This window comes from Lactuca saligna, chromosome 2 (genome assembly GCF_052625555.1).
Source record: "Lactuca saligna cultivar CGN05327 chromosome 2, ASM5262555v1, whole genome shotgun sequence".
Taxonomy (NCBI): domain Eukaryota; kingdom Viridiplantae; phylum Streptophyta; class Magnoliopsida; order Asterales; family Asteraceae; genus Lactuca; species Lactuca saligna.
This window is the reverse complement of record NC_136418.1, coordinates 10,260,327-10,274,868: the sequence shown is the minus strand read 5'-3', so window position 1 is coordinate 10,274,868 and position 14,542 is coordinate 10,260,327.

Here is a 14,542-nt window from a genome sequence, read left to right as displayed (position 1 = left end):
CTAGTGGTGTCGCAAAGTGCCCAAAGTTTTTTCGGTTCATTATTGGTAATATTGAATTCATGATGCCTTGTGTTCAAAAATCCATAAAGGCATTAAAATGAACACCAAAAATTGTAAAAAATTATAATCTGGTTCTAGTAGAGGGTATTAGTGTTCAAAATATTTTATAGCAAATTTTGAAGGTCATTTGTTATATATTTGGAATTTAAGTCTAAATAAAAGGAAAAATTCAAAATGAATAACAAACAGCTGCAACAATTCCTAAATTAATTTTTATAGGCTCTCATAATGTTAACAAAGTTGGGAAAAATATTGGTTCACACCCTTGAGTTATATGACCTGGCTTTGTAAATTCATGCTTTAATTCATTGTAAAATACCAAATAGTGACCAAATTATATAAAAATTTATATGGGATCCTTATTTTGAAGATACATCAGTTCTACAATTTTTCAGATATTTATCTCATTCATAAATAATGATTTTGAATTTATGGCCATCAAATTCTTATTTTTGTAGAAAAATAAGTATTTTGTTTAAGCACTTGGTGTTTCACAGAAAATCTATTAAGGACATGAGGTTTCATAAAACAATTTGTTTTAGAATTAATTCGGAGCTAAATGAAGGTATTCAGCCCCAACAACTTTAGAAATGTAGCACTAACTAGTGCATGAGTTCCAAATATATATGGAAGTTCAACAATTTTTGTAGAAACTTCTACAACGTTTTGTTCATGAAATTTTTGGTCTTCAGAGAAAAATGTGTCTAAGTTCCTAAAATAATTTTCTCCAACTTATTATGGGTTTTAAGGCCTTTAATCATGCAATAAAAATACTAGATTCACAGAAAAAGTGTTGATGGAGCATCTGTTTTGTAAAATTTGTTGAAACCCAAAATCTTTATGTTTTATAGTACGAAAACTGATGGGTTTTGAGCACTACATCATTCCTATGGTGTACATGCAAACCCTAAAGCTTTGGATCTAGTTTGTCTAATGAACATGGAATAATCATCCAAAGTCATAAACCCTAGATCTAGCATACAATAATAAATATTATCATAACATAGGGTTTAGATCTTACCTCTGATTGTTATGTAGCAATAACAATCTATTCCTTCTTGTAATTGGATTCTGAAAGCTTAGTGTCACAAGTGTCACACCTCTAATGGCTCACAAACTTCAAGAGAAAGAGGATGACTTAGGAAAAGAGAAGGAGGCACCAAAAAAACGTCCAAGAATCTCCAAGAATGCTTAACCACGTTTTTGGGTGCCCTAGGGGTCTTTATATAATGTGGCTATTAGGGTTTTGAACTAGGAAACCCTAATCTCACTAGTTAAGCCCTAAGCAGCCCATGGACTCCGTCGTTAGAGTCCTTGGACGAATTCTCATGGGTTTCCCCATAGATTTTGTCCACTCCAACCTCTATGGAGTCCATTAGCTCGATATCCAACTATCACACAATTGACAGTTCTAGCCCCTATTATTTAATTAATGTCTTTTAGCCACAAAATTAATTCTTATTAATTTTTTACTAATATTAATTAAACAATATGATTTCTCTTTTAATATGTTATTCATATAATCTATTAACAAATCATAATTAATCTCTTTCTTCACAAATCATCCTATCAAGTTGTTTTGGTGAAGGCAACCCAAAAGGGCCATGCTCACAATCGGGTCAACTACATACCAAAATGGTTATGGACTTAGATACTAATCTAACAGTCTCCCACTTGGTTAAGTCTAACAACTATTCTGCATATGACTCCAAACCTGATCAGCAAACGTGGCTTTCAAAAGCCGGTGTCGACTCTGATCATATCATAAGCGTGTCCTTTAGATAAGGGATCATATATTCCTCCATTCTAGATATCGTATGAACTGAGACATGGATTTAAATCATACTCTGTGTTCATTTGTTGTTTCCCAATTTCTTATTTATGACGACTGATAACAGACTACAATTGAACACATAAAGTTAGTCCCGGGTTGGCCAAGCCCTTAGGTGTCATCACTAAATCATCGAGGGACCCACAAATATCGCTTTTATCCCACTTTGGTTAAAAGGAACGGATAAACTTTGACTCGATGCTCGCTTGTACTCACTCACCGAATCACACACAACAATACGTTTTATAACACCACGTTACTGGTGCGTTTACATATTATCAATGTGTAACCAACTCACAAGATACAACTCATACATCTCGGTTTCAATAATATAAGATATTATCGTCTCACCAATCACTCGTCATAAAATCCATGAAGCGATCCAAGTGAGTGTGGGTTTAATCCAATGCTCAAATCATATTCATAAGCACTCATGAACATTACAGAAAACATTTGCTATGTAAAAGAAGCTTTAGGCAATCTACAAACCAATTCATAACAATCTTCTTTCATACCTACTCCCAAAGTATGAGCGACTATGGAACGTTCGAATAATCTTATTATTCAGGAAGTCAAAACATACAAAGTGAAACACAAGAATAATCGAACCCAATATGGCCCCAAAATTTTGAGTATAAATAAAACTCTTTTTATTTAATCATCATATTGATTACACATTATTGATTGTATAATGATTCGGGTAATCACTTATTACTTGAATTATAACAACAATTGTCCCATGCTCTTAGCATGCAAACTATGTTTACCTATGGTCCTTACTTTGTAAAATAGTATAATTGAATAACATTTTCAATCACACTCATTTCACAATTCCCAATCTTTACCACAAGTGTGAGAATACTAAATTCTTGCCACTTATAGAATATGTTAGATTTTAACATTTTATGCAAGGATTCCTTCGTAATGTCATAGCGCCAAAGTCACAAAGACTTTTCCAATGAAGTTACAAAGTTATCTATTGTAGATTGTTGCAAGACAATTCCCTAGACATGAAGTCTCACATTCAAAGTACATCCTTTGAACATCCTTCTTTCATAAAAGTTTCTAATCTACATAGAGATTCTTAAAGTCCAACTCGCAGTATGGAAACAATTCCATATTTACCATATGACAACTCATTATTCATAGAATCATATCTAATAATAATAATGTCAGTATGGTCCTTCCATTACTATACTTCCAACTACTCATAAGCAATCAATCTTTAATGAACCTTAAATTTTCCTCTTGACAGTTGATTAATCACCTTTAGTCATATCTGGTTCCAATCCTTTTTCCCTCTTAATGCCCTAGGCATTTGGAAAATTTTAGAACGGTCAAATATTACAGCATATGCAATCGATCCTATACCAGAAGCATATAGTACATGATTCATAATTTCTTACATAAAAGCATGATACTTTATCAGCCATTTGCCATAATATTTGCCACATCCTCGAAATTCGAACTATGAAGAGGGATGTCGTAATCATAATCAAAATTTGAGGTTTCAATTAATGTATCCTTGACTAAATTTGATTAAAAATTTTTGATCTAAGCTTTTAGATTTCAAAACAAAGTATAACATTCTCTCCCTTAATTATAGCAAAACAACTTTTCAACCCTTGCAACTTTGCAAAGTGAAACCTTTTGTTTTCTATAATTAATATTTCTAACTTGAAACACTTAAATTAATAATCATGCTCCCACTAATTTGATGATTATATTCATCCCATCATAACATTTATGCTCCCATTAGCTTTGACACGTACTCAAAAACTAGCTAAACTTCTTAGAAAACAATACTTATTGACTTCCAAATTTCATTTTCCTAATACGATATGCTTTGATAAGCCTTTATCTGAGCATCTCAAACTCATATACCTTTCCTTAGATAACTCACATGTGCATCTAAACTAATTTAGAACTTATATTACTAAGTCCCAAAATGTTCAGACTGATTGTTAAATCTCACAATTCGAACAATGAAGAGGGATGTCGTAATCATAATCAAATTTGAGAATGCAATCTACACAATTGTTATCTTCTTAAAATCTCTCTTAGTGAAAGCGTTTCTTCACAATCATTTTCATGAAGGAGAGAAACCTTATCACACTTTGATTTTGTGGTGTGTGTGTTCCTATCGATGTGAATTTCTCATAACCATAATCATAAGTCAATAATTGTGACAAATCCAAACTCTTATGGATCAAACTTGTCCATTCTTAATTTCTTGCCATCAAGGCTCTTGCCATTGCTTCCAAGTTATTAAGCACCTCACCCCTACCTTTCAATGTACTTTCCATTTATTAAGGTGACTTGCCCCTATGAAACCTATTGAGAACTCAAATAACTCACATGCGTAGTTGACCAAACTGGAATGACATAGAAACAAGAATATGTCAACACGATAGGTTAGAAACCTCAAGTCGTGTGCTAGTAATTAACACCAGGTTTACTCTCAATTTGTTCTTGAAACTTCTCCAGATCTTTAGACTCCTACTGAGTTGTTAACATATTATATTCTCTTATTGAGAAACATTTCTTGACAAAACAAATATTCAAGAGTTAGTGTGTGTCTATATCAAGACAAAAACTATATGCAATTTCGTACTAATTAGTCTTTGTCTTATTCAAGACATCACAAGTTACCAAAATGTACAAGTATGAGAACATTCCTACTTAAGATTATGTCACTCAAGTCACAATCTTGGAGTATGACTCTAAGACTTGATTTTGGAACGAAGTACGATACATCTTATTCACTTAACCACTACAATAATTCTCGATTCCTCTTCTTAGCCAAACTAGTGCACTAAGGTGTCCTTAGAGGATGAATTGTAATACGGTTTCTATGATTACCAAGACGATCATAAAACGCGATACAAAAGTAATCTCCCTTCTTAGATTGGAGAAACTTTTTATCTTTCTGCCTTCATTGATTCTACTTATTTGTTCTCCCTTCTTAGTATAACCACACTTACTAGACTTTTAGTAAATCATGACGAATAATGTTATTGTTATTTACGGTGGACTTAACTAGTGCAGAACATTGTGAACTCGATCTCTAAGTCCTTCACTTGACTCTTTGTCAAGGAATTAGCCTTAAAATTCCTAATTACCAAGATTTCCACACATCACATGATTCAAATCATATGATTCCAAGCTTTTGTCCAATTGAAACTTGAGCAATGGGAATCTTTCCTTACTTAAAAAATTACGACATTACCATAAATTACATAGCTAAGAATCAAATCCATTTAATATGGCTTATAATAGAAACACACACAGACATCAATTTTCACAATTGCCATTGCAAGGAAATATAAATAAGACAAAATCAAAATTTATTTTATTGAGGAAAAATATATCCTTACAATGCAAATGAAAACTATGCTATTACATATTTCTAAGAAATTTATCATAACTCTAAGCAGCAGCTCAAAAATCTGATCATCAAATACATGTGATCGTAATCCATTTCTTCGCGATCAGACTTAGCTCGCTCCTTCCTTTAAGCTTCCTTTCTTTTTTCGATCCTTTAAAACATCAAAATGTAATCTTATCACATCATGTATTAAAAATCTCTAAATAGTAACTTAATGTAGTTAGATAGTGGATTTTACCTGAAGTAGAGTCAAACATCTTGACTCTCCCATCTCTTAGATCTCTTAGGTAGTCAGGGCAGCTTCGTAACCAATGCCCCTTCTTTTGGCAGTAGAAACATATGGACTCTTCTGGAATGGTGCACGGGACTATCTCGGACTCAAATTTTCTCTTATGTAGACAAACAAAATTTGACATCCAATGTTTCCATTTCCCGTAGAAGGTTGGGATATTGATTTATCAGACGAATTTGCTCGACCAGTGTGCGAAATCATTTCTGATTCAGCAGCAATAAGCAAATAAGTCAAATCAATAAGGGTCATGTCGTAGTCTATCATCTAGTACTCTCTAACAAACTTGTCATATGATTCAGGAGGTGAATGAAGAACCAAGTCAACAACCAACTTCCTTGAGACATCGACACCCAACATCCTTAACCTGTCACTGTGTGACTTCATCTTTAAGACGTGTGCACACAAAGACTTTCCATCTTTGTGTCTTATTGCCAATAGGGCTTGAGTGACCTTGAACTTTTCAATTCTTCGAACACGTGGGTCAGGGAGAAATATTGGAGGAGGTGGACGAAGTGAAGCATGATTTCCATTTCCACAATCCAATCATGGAACATCATCTTCACGTGGAAAACTTTTTCCAACGGATTCAAGAAGACCATAGTTGTAAGACTTTGACATCTATAAAATCGGAGAATATTCAAGTTAGTTGATTGAGTCCTTAATAAAACACCCAAATGAGATATTAAGGCTAGGACCCAACATAATATTCTACAAACTGGAAGAGGGATGTCATAATCTAATTTGCAGAATATTTGAAGGTAGGTAAATGACGATTTACCAATTTCCACCATGAAAACTAAAAAAGAATGTTAAGTTTTAAATGTATTGGAAACTCCTATATCTTTTGAGATTCATTGAACTTTTCAATGACATGTTTAAATCTCGATGTGCTCCTCGATTTGTGACTGAGATGTCGAAGATCACAAAATACGGTGTAAATAACCATGTAAACATATATGGTGCCCCCAATGTTACAGTCACCTATTTGATGTGCCGGTTAACCACACACACTCCAATGAACTATGAAAAACATCGAGTCACCCTTCGCCAACTTTGCTTAGAACCGAATTCGTGTGCTGGTTAACCACACACGCTCCACTAACGTCTTAGCAAGGGTACCAAGTGTAATTTCATGGAATTGTATCAATTCACTTTTGCCTAAAGTAACTAAGATTCGGAATTTTTGTAAAACATTTAGTTACTTTAACATTCATTATAGTTTTAATGAGGAGAGGGGTTGCTCTATCCTACCCGTTTCGCTAACGATCCTCCACCAATCAATGAAGCGGTGGGTGAGAGTGGACACCCATTAAACGACCATTTTATAGGCCATAACCTTATACCCCCTATAGATCAACTTCGTGAATGAGGCTTACTAACGGTAAGACTAGCAGTTTAAGTTATATATATATATATATATATATATATATATATATATATATATATATATATATATATAATATTACCCTTTTAATGTTATATATAGTATAAGGGTGTATTTTAAACTTTTAAAATACTAGGTGGTTTAATTTTATAAATTACACTTTTAGTTTAATTAAATATAAATCATATCATTATGGATTATCAATTCTCTTTTAATTATACTTTTAATTAGCTTAATAAAACCATAAGGGTGTAATTTGAACTTTTCAAAACTAGGGTTTTAGAATTTAAAATTTCAGAAGTTAAACTTTTAATCAAAAGTTTCAATTCCAAAACTTTAGGGAAAGTTTTGAAACTTTTCGAAACATTAGGGTTTAGAATTAAAACTTTTTCAAAATTAAACCTTTTAATCAAAAAACTAAATTCCAAAACTTGAGGGCAAGTTTTGAAACTTTCAAAACAATTAAGTTTAACTATTTAAGTTTTATAACCTAAAACTATTAAGTTCAAATTTAAACTATAAAACTTAAGGGTGTAATTTAAAGACTTTTCTAAATTACTAGGAGAAATATTTGAATTAAAATAATCATATATTATCCAAATCTAACCAAATCCATCAATTATGATAAGGATAATCATTCTAAAAATAAAAAAAATAAAAAAAAATCGATTTTAGGCAATAAAAATGAGTTTTGGTAATTATCCTCATGAAAATATGGCCAGAAAATCAAAAATCTCGGCAACAGAATAGTCAAGTCGTTGAGTTGGGCTCTAAACTCATCGAGTTCACCCAACTCGTTGAGTTCATATAGAACTCGTCGAGTTCATGCTCCAGACAGCAAATATTTTCAATCTCCTAATCTTTGACAGTTTACTATTGCATCTATTCACTATTCAAACAGCCTAGACTCTGATACCACTGATGGGTTTTGAGCACTACATCATTCCTATGGTGTACATGCAAACCCTAAAGCTTTAGATCTAATTTTTCTAATGCACATGTAATAATCATCCAAAGCCATAAACCTGAGATCTAGCATACAATAATCAATATTATCATAACATAGGGTATATATCTTACCTTTAATTGTTATGTAGTAATAACAATCTATTCCTTCTTGTAATTGGCTTCTGAAAGCTTAGTGTCATAAGTGCCAAACCTCTAATGGCTCACAAACACCAATAGCAAGAGGATGACTTAAAAGAAGCAAAGGAGGCACCAAAAAAAACGTCCAAGAATCTCTAAGAATGCTTAACCACGTCTTTGGGTGCCCTAGGGGCCTTTATATAGTGTGGTTGTTAGGGTTTTGAACTAGGTAACCCTAATCTGACTGCTTAAGCCCTAAGTAGCCCATGGACTCCCTCCTTAGAGGCCTTGGATGAATTCTCTTGGGTTTCCCCATAGATTTCGTCCACTCCAACCTCTATGGATTCCATTAGCCCAATATCCACTAATCACATAATTGACAGTTCTAGCCCCTTTTATTTAATTAATGACTTTTAGCCACAAAATTAATTCTTATTAATTGTTGACTAATACTAATTAAAAAATATGATTTCTATTTTAATATATTATTCATATAATATATAAATAAATCATAATTAATCTCTTTCTCAACAAATCATCCTATCAAGTTGATTTGGTGAAGGCAACCTAAAAGGACCATGCTCACAATCGGGTGAAGTGCATACCGAAATAGTTATGGACTTAGACACTAATTGTAACGCCCCGATTCTCAGGTATGGATTTAAATCAAAGTGTCTTTGGTTTAAAGGTCTACTTGACGAGTTGGTTGCCTTATTCATCAAGTAGCAGCGGGGGGATCACGTGTTTAGTGACCTACTCGTCGAGTCCAGGGAGGGACTCGACGAGTAGGAGCTTGCAGAGGAAACCCTAAATCTCGGGGGTTTGCACCCTATTTAAGGAGGCCTAAGCCTCCTTTGACCTTTTTACAGTCTTTGAGAGCTCAGTGAAACCCTAATTCGTGTGGTACTCTTTTTGGTGTGTTTTAAGCCTTGGAGAGAAGGTTGGCTAGGAGGGAAAAGCTTGAAGAGAAAAGGAGTTAAAGAAAGGAAGGTGTGGGAAACAGAACTTACCTCAGCTAGCATCTTTTGGAGGTATCAAGTTGCAATCTTTACTTCCCTTTTCTTCTAGATCTCTTGGTGGTTGTGTTTTAGGGTTTCATGGATTTTTGGAGTCAATTCGTGAGCTATGGGCTAGATCTGAAGTTGTAACTTCAGATCTGGACCCTTCTCAAGCTCTAGAATCATAAAGTTTTTGTTTCGGTCGTGGAAGAGGCCCTCCTTGTGCATGAAACCCCATTAAGAGATTAGATTTGGCATTAGGAGGCTTTTTAGTCATGCATGCAAATAAAGTCTGCAGCTTTACGTGAAAAGCATGCCCTAGAAGCTTGGATCTATAATTTGGAGCCATTGCATGGCTTAAATGAGTCTTTATGACTTAAGGACTGAAGGAACTTGGCGAGTCGCAAGGTTCACTCGGCGAGTCATATGAAGATGGTCATGAACTCGACGAGTTGGATGAACAACTCGGCGAGTCTGATGAAGATTACCATAGACTTGACGAGTCTCATGAACATATCGGTGAGTCGGATTTCCCCAAGTTATGAATGTTTGTGTATCCATCGTGTTGCAGAAGGAAACTCGACGGGTGGCCTTAAGGTTTCGATCGAAAATCGTAGGAACTCGACGAGTCGCCCCGATGACTCGGCGAGTGAGAAAGAACTTCAAGGAACTCGGCGGGTAGCTGAGGGTACTCGGCGAGTTAAGGTCAACATGGAATGTTAACCTTGACTGAGGACTTTGACTTTGACTAGGGGTTGACTAGTTGGTTTATGGAGGACTTTGTGAGGTTGAGGACTTATGGGTATATTCGAACTATGGTAATAGGTGGTGGAGTCTTTGGCAAGTGATCCGAGAGTTGGGATTTATCTACCGAGTCGACATCTGTGAGGTGAGTAATCCTCACTGTATCAAAAAGGGTCTAAGGCACCAAGGCTGGCCCTTTTAGTTGTTATCGTGATAATATATATATATATATATATATATATATATATATATATATATATATATATATATATATATATATTGTTATCATCTAATAGATCGGAATCAGGATAGACATTATGTTATGATTCTATGATCCTTAGGGATCGGTATGTTAGTGGCCTGCTAGGTCGATGCTTTAGCTAGCTATGATTTATGATCATGAGATAGATATGTTTGATGCTTATGTATGCTAGTATATATTAGTTTTGCACACATGATTAGTTGCTTTCTGATTTGGGTTGAGGCGGTCCTGATTGGTGCTGAAGGCCAACATACCCTATGAGCGGTCCGGGGAGACTGTAGGCCCATGTGGTTGTCCCGTCATGCTGAAGGCTTGTTATAGATTTAGTTAGACTGTAGGCCCTGTAGGGCGGTCCAGTCAGGCTGATGGTCCAGTATGCATGTTGTTGATTGATTGTTACCGTTTTAGTATTTCAGTTTGGTATTGGTATTTTGGGGGTAGCTCACTAAGCCCTTGGGCTTACAGTTTTCATTTATTGTTTCAGGTACTTCAGGAGATCGTGGCAAGGCGTGTGACCGTACCACTCCTTATCCTTATGAGCTAATGTTGGGACACTCTGATGAATAATGATTTTAAAACAATTTGTAAACAAACACTACTTGGGTTTTAATTATGATTGGGAAAGTTTAAATTTGGCGTAAAATTTATGGATGTTACAAGTTGGTATCAGAGCCTTGGTTTGATTGAATTGAAGGAACACTCGTGTGAATCCAGTCTCAAATCAAGGAGATTTTTTGGAAAGTAAATTTTTTTTTAAATGGTTTTCAAAATAAAGGATGGAGGATGCAGAGGGTACGATCATCCGAAGCCAGTAAGTAAACCCCCCCCCCCCCCCCCAAAAAAAAAATACCATACAGTTATTTGATATTATGATATGTTAGAGCAGCATGCTAATGCTAAGCTAGGGATCTTCAAGGATCACATGATAGACTTGCCTGATTATATGATGCATGTTAGCCTAGGGTTTCTTGCATATGGAATCGACATCATAACTGTAGATGTTGAGTGTATGCATCACGGTTGTACATAACTAAGATCTTATAGCCTAAGAATGTTGATTCAACCTTCGGGTAGGATTGGATATTCGAAAGCCTATTGGGTCCAGTGTTATGTGTGGCTAACATGCACTAGCGCTGCACGGGGTGATGAAAGTTTCATGGATGAGTGGGTTATGGGAAGCTATGAAGTTAGACGCGAGATAGTCGATATCCCTCTAGGAGCGAGGGTTGAGCGCATGTTATATTGATAGTAGTGTTAAAGCATTGTGATGATAGTTGAGACAAATATGGGTAGGTGTGGAAGGTAGTATGGTCCCATACTACTGAAAGCACAAGACCCACACGCGTAGCAAGGAAGTCACAACCCTTAGGGTTGTGGGAATTGGTCTCTCAATATTATGATAGTTTATCTGACGTGCTTGGGTATATTTTTAGTATGGTGGTGATGAGACGTTTTACCAGTCGGATACGAGTCAGGATCGGGGTCGGGAGACGGAGGGTCGGGGGTACCGGTAGCACCCAAGCCCGTGGTACAGATAGGGATAGAGGATTTGATGCTAGGATCCGTGAGATTCTGCATGATAAGATTGTTGCGATATTCCGAGCGCAGCTGCCAGAGATGTTTGGGTCGATTAAGACTGCGATGGTTGAGTATTTTGACGAGGGATACACAGCTCTAGCAGAGATAGTGGCCGCTGCAGCCACATCGGCTGTAACCGCGGTAGGGGATGGAGGAGGAGGAGGAGTCGGCAGGGCTTTCCAGTACTGGGACTTCAATAACATGAAGCCCCCGATGTTTGATGGTACACAGAATGCGATTAGGACTATGAGGTGGTTATCTAACGTGGAGGATTGTTTCTTCATGTGCTCATGTCCTGCTGACCAGAAGGTCAGGTGTACCCTGAACCTGCTAAGGCTCGGGGCTAAGGACTGGTGGAGATTGATGACAGGGTCGTATACTGATGATCAACGAGCTGCTGTTACTTGGGAGTAGTTCCGAGGTATGTTCCTCACCCGCTACGTTCCACGCGTTGAGCGGGAATGACTTGCTCAAGAGTTGTTGACATTGAGGTAGGATAGGGAGTCTGTGATGGAGATTACTCGTATGTTCGTGGAGAGGACGATGTTTTTCCCAGAGTTTGCTTCAGAGCAGTCTCAGATGACTCGTTATCTGAGTATGCTCAAGATTGATTTTCGGCAGTTTGTGTCTACACATCGTAGTGATACCCTCCTGGATCTTAAGGAAGCCGCGAGGCGGCGTGAGGTGGAGATAGAGTTGCAGTTGAAGTAGCAGCGTTAGGAACCAACACAGTCTCAACCAGTGCCTAAGCGGTCTAACACCACTGATACTTGGATCGAGGGTTAGCAGAGCCACACGCGTGGAAAGTGTGCCAGGGGTCATTCTGTGGTTTGTCGAGCAGGAGGTGGGTGCCACAAATGTGGCAAGGAGGGGCATTATGCTAGGGACTGTCGCCAGTCCGCCCCTCCAGCAGATATGAGGATTCGTTATCATTGTCACCAGGTTGGTCATGTGAAGACCAACTGTTCGCAGCTCGCTGTCAAGTCGCCGCAGGGTTCCGCACTAGTTACTGTGAGGATTGGGGATTGGAGGCCAGTCAAGGTGGAGCTTCCGAAGGCTTAGGGTTGCGCTTTCCAGCTCACATCCGATTAGATTTGAAACTCCTAGATCTTTTGAGATTCATTGAACTTTTCAATGGCATGTTTCAATCTCGATTGTGCCCTCTCAAATTTTGTGACTGGGATGCCGAGGATCACAAAACAAGGTGTGAATAACCATGCAAATATACTTGGTACCCCTAATATTTACCCCTCAATCGATGTACTGGTTAACCAAACATGCTCCACCGATACTATGATAAACATTCAGTTACCCTTTACCTACCTTGTTAAATCTAGGTTAGTGTAGCGGTTAACCACACACGCTCCACTAACTACTTAAGCAAAGTGCAAAGTGTAATTTCATGGGTTAGCACCAAATTCACATTTTCCTAAAGTAACTAAGATTGGGAATTTATAAAAGGTTTAGTTACTTTATATTTATCACTAATACTTTTAATGAAGATTTAAAGTCCTTATCTTACCCGTTCGGCTAACGACCCTCCACCGATCAAGGAAGCGGTGGGTGAGAGTGGACACCCATTAAGTTGTCATTTTATAAGCAGCAACCTTATACCCCCCCCCCCCCCTTATTAATCAGCTTTGTGAATGAGGCCTGCTAACGGTAAAATGAATTGTTCTTATACATACATAATTATTATTAACTTATAATATTATAAAGTATAAGGGTTGAATTTGAACTTTTAAATAAGGGAAATTTTACAAATTCGAAAAGTTGAGGGCAAGTTTTGAATTATTCAAAACTTTTCAATTCCATAACTTATTAGTTTAAATTAGTTTTAATGAAAAACTCTTCAAGTTCCATAACTTGATGACAAGTTATGGAAGACATTAAAACATTTAAAAATGAGACTCCATTTTTCATAACTTATGGAAATCTTATGAGTTTTAATAATCATAAATGTGAGTTTTCATATAACTTGAGGACAAGTTACAAAAACACATATTATGAACAACTTTTACATTAATTTGGATTGAAAACATATTATCACATAACTGTTCAATTAATCTAAGCAAACTCACAAGAACAAGATAATTCATATCAAATTGTTTCATGTAATTAGCCTAATCATTAAACTAACACAAAACATGAATCTATTGAAAATTATCTTTTGAATTCGATTAGCATGAACATTACCACATCAAAAACAGTTTTACAAGCTCAAAAATAGCTTAGGGTAATGTTCCTAGTCCAATTCCAACCAAAAAACTCCAAAATATGTTGTCTGGGGCTCCCACTCGTCGAGTGTATGAACCTACACGATGAGTATGATGATTTTATTCATGGACTCGGCGAGTCCATCAGTGGACTCGACGAGTCCAGTGCCCAGACAACCAGAAAATCGATTTTTTTTAGCTTTTTCAGCAACTTGCATCAAGTATAATTGAAAACAAACCTTGGCTCTGATACCACTGAAGGGTTTTGAGCAGTCTAACACTCCTATGGTGTACATGCAACCCTAAATACCTTGGATCTATGTTTTCTCTATTATACATGCAAACTTGAACATTCCAAGGTATTACCCTAACTAGCATACAATCATTGATACTTGGGCAATATAAACAAGTTGGAAGACGTACCTTTTCATGTAGCTTGATTCCGTGGAGCTTAAGAGCCTAGTGCCTCAAATGTGACACCTCAAATGGTTCACACAACATCACCAACATCTTGGAATGACTTGAGAGAAAATGTTCATATGCTCAAATTGGCTAGCCCTCAAGTGTACACATACTAGTGCGAATTTCTTGAGTCGTGGGGTCCTTATATATGGTGGCTATTAGGGTTAAACCATGTAACTCATGTCTTTGCATATTCTTCATGCTCCATGGGTTAAAACCTCCATGGAGTATCCATGGGTTA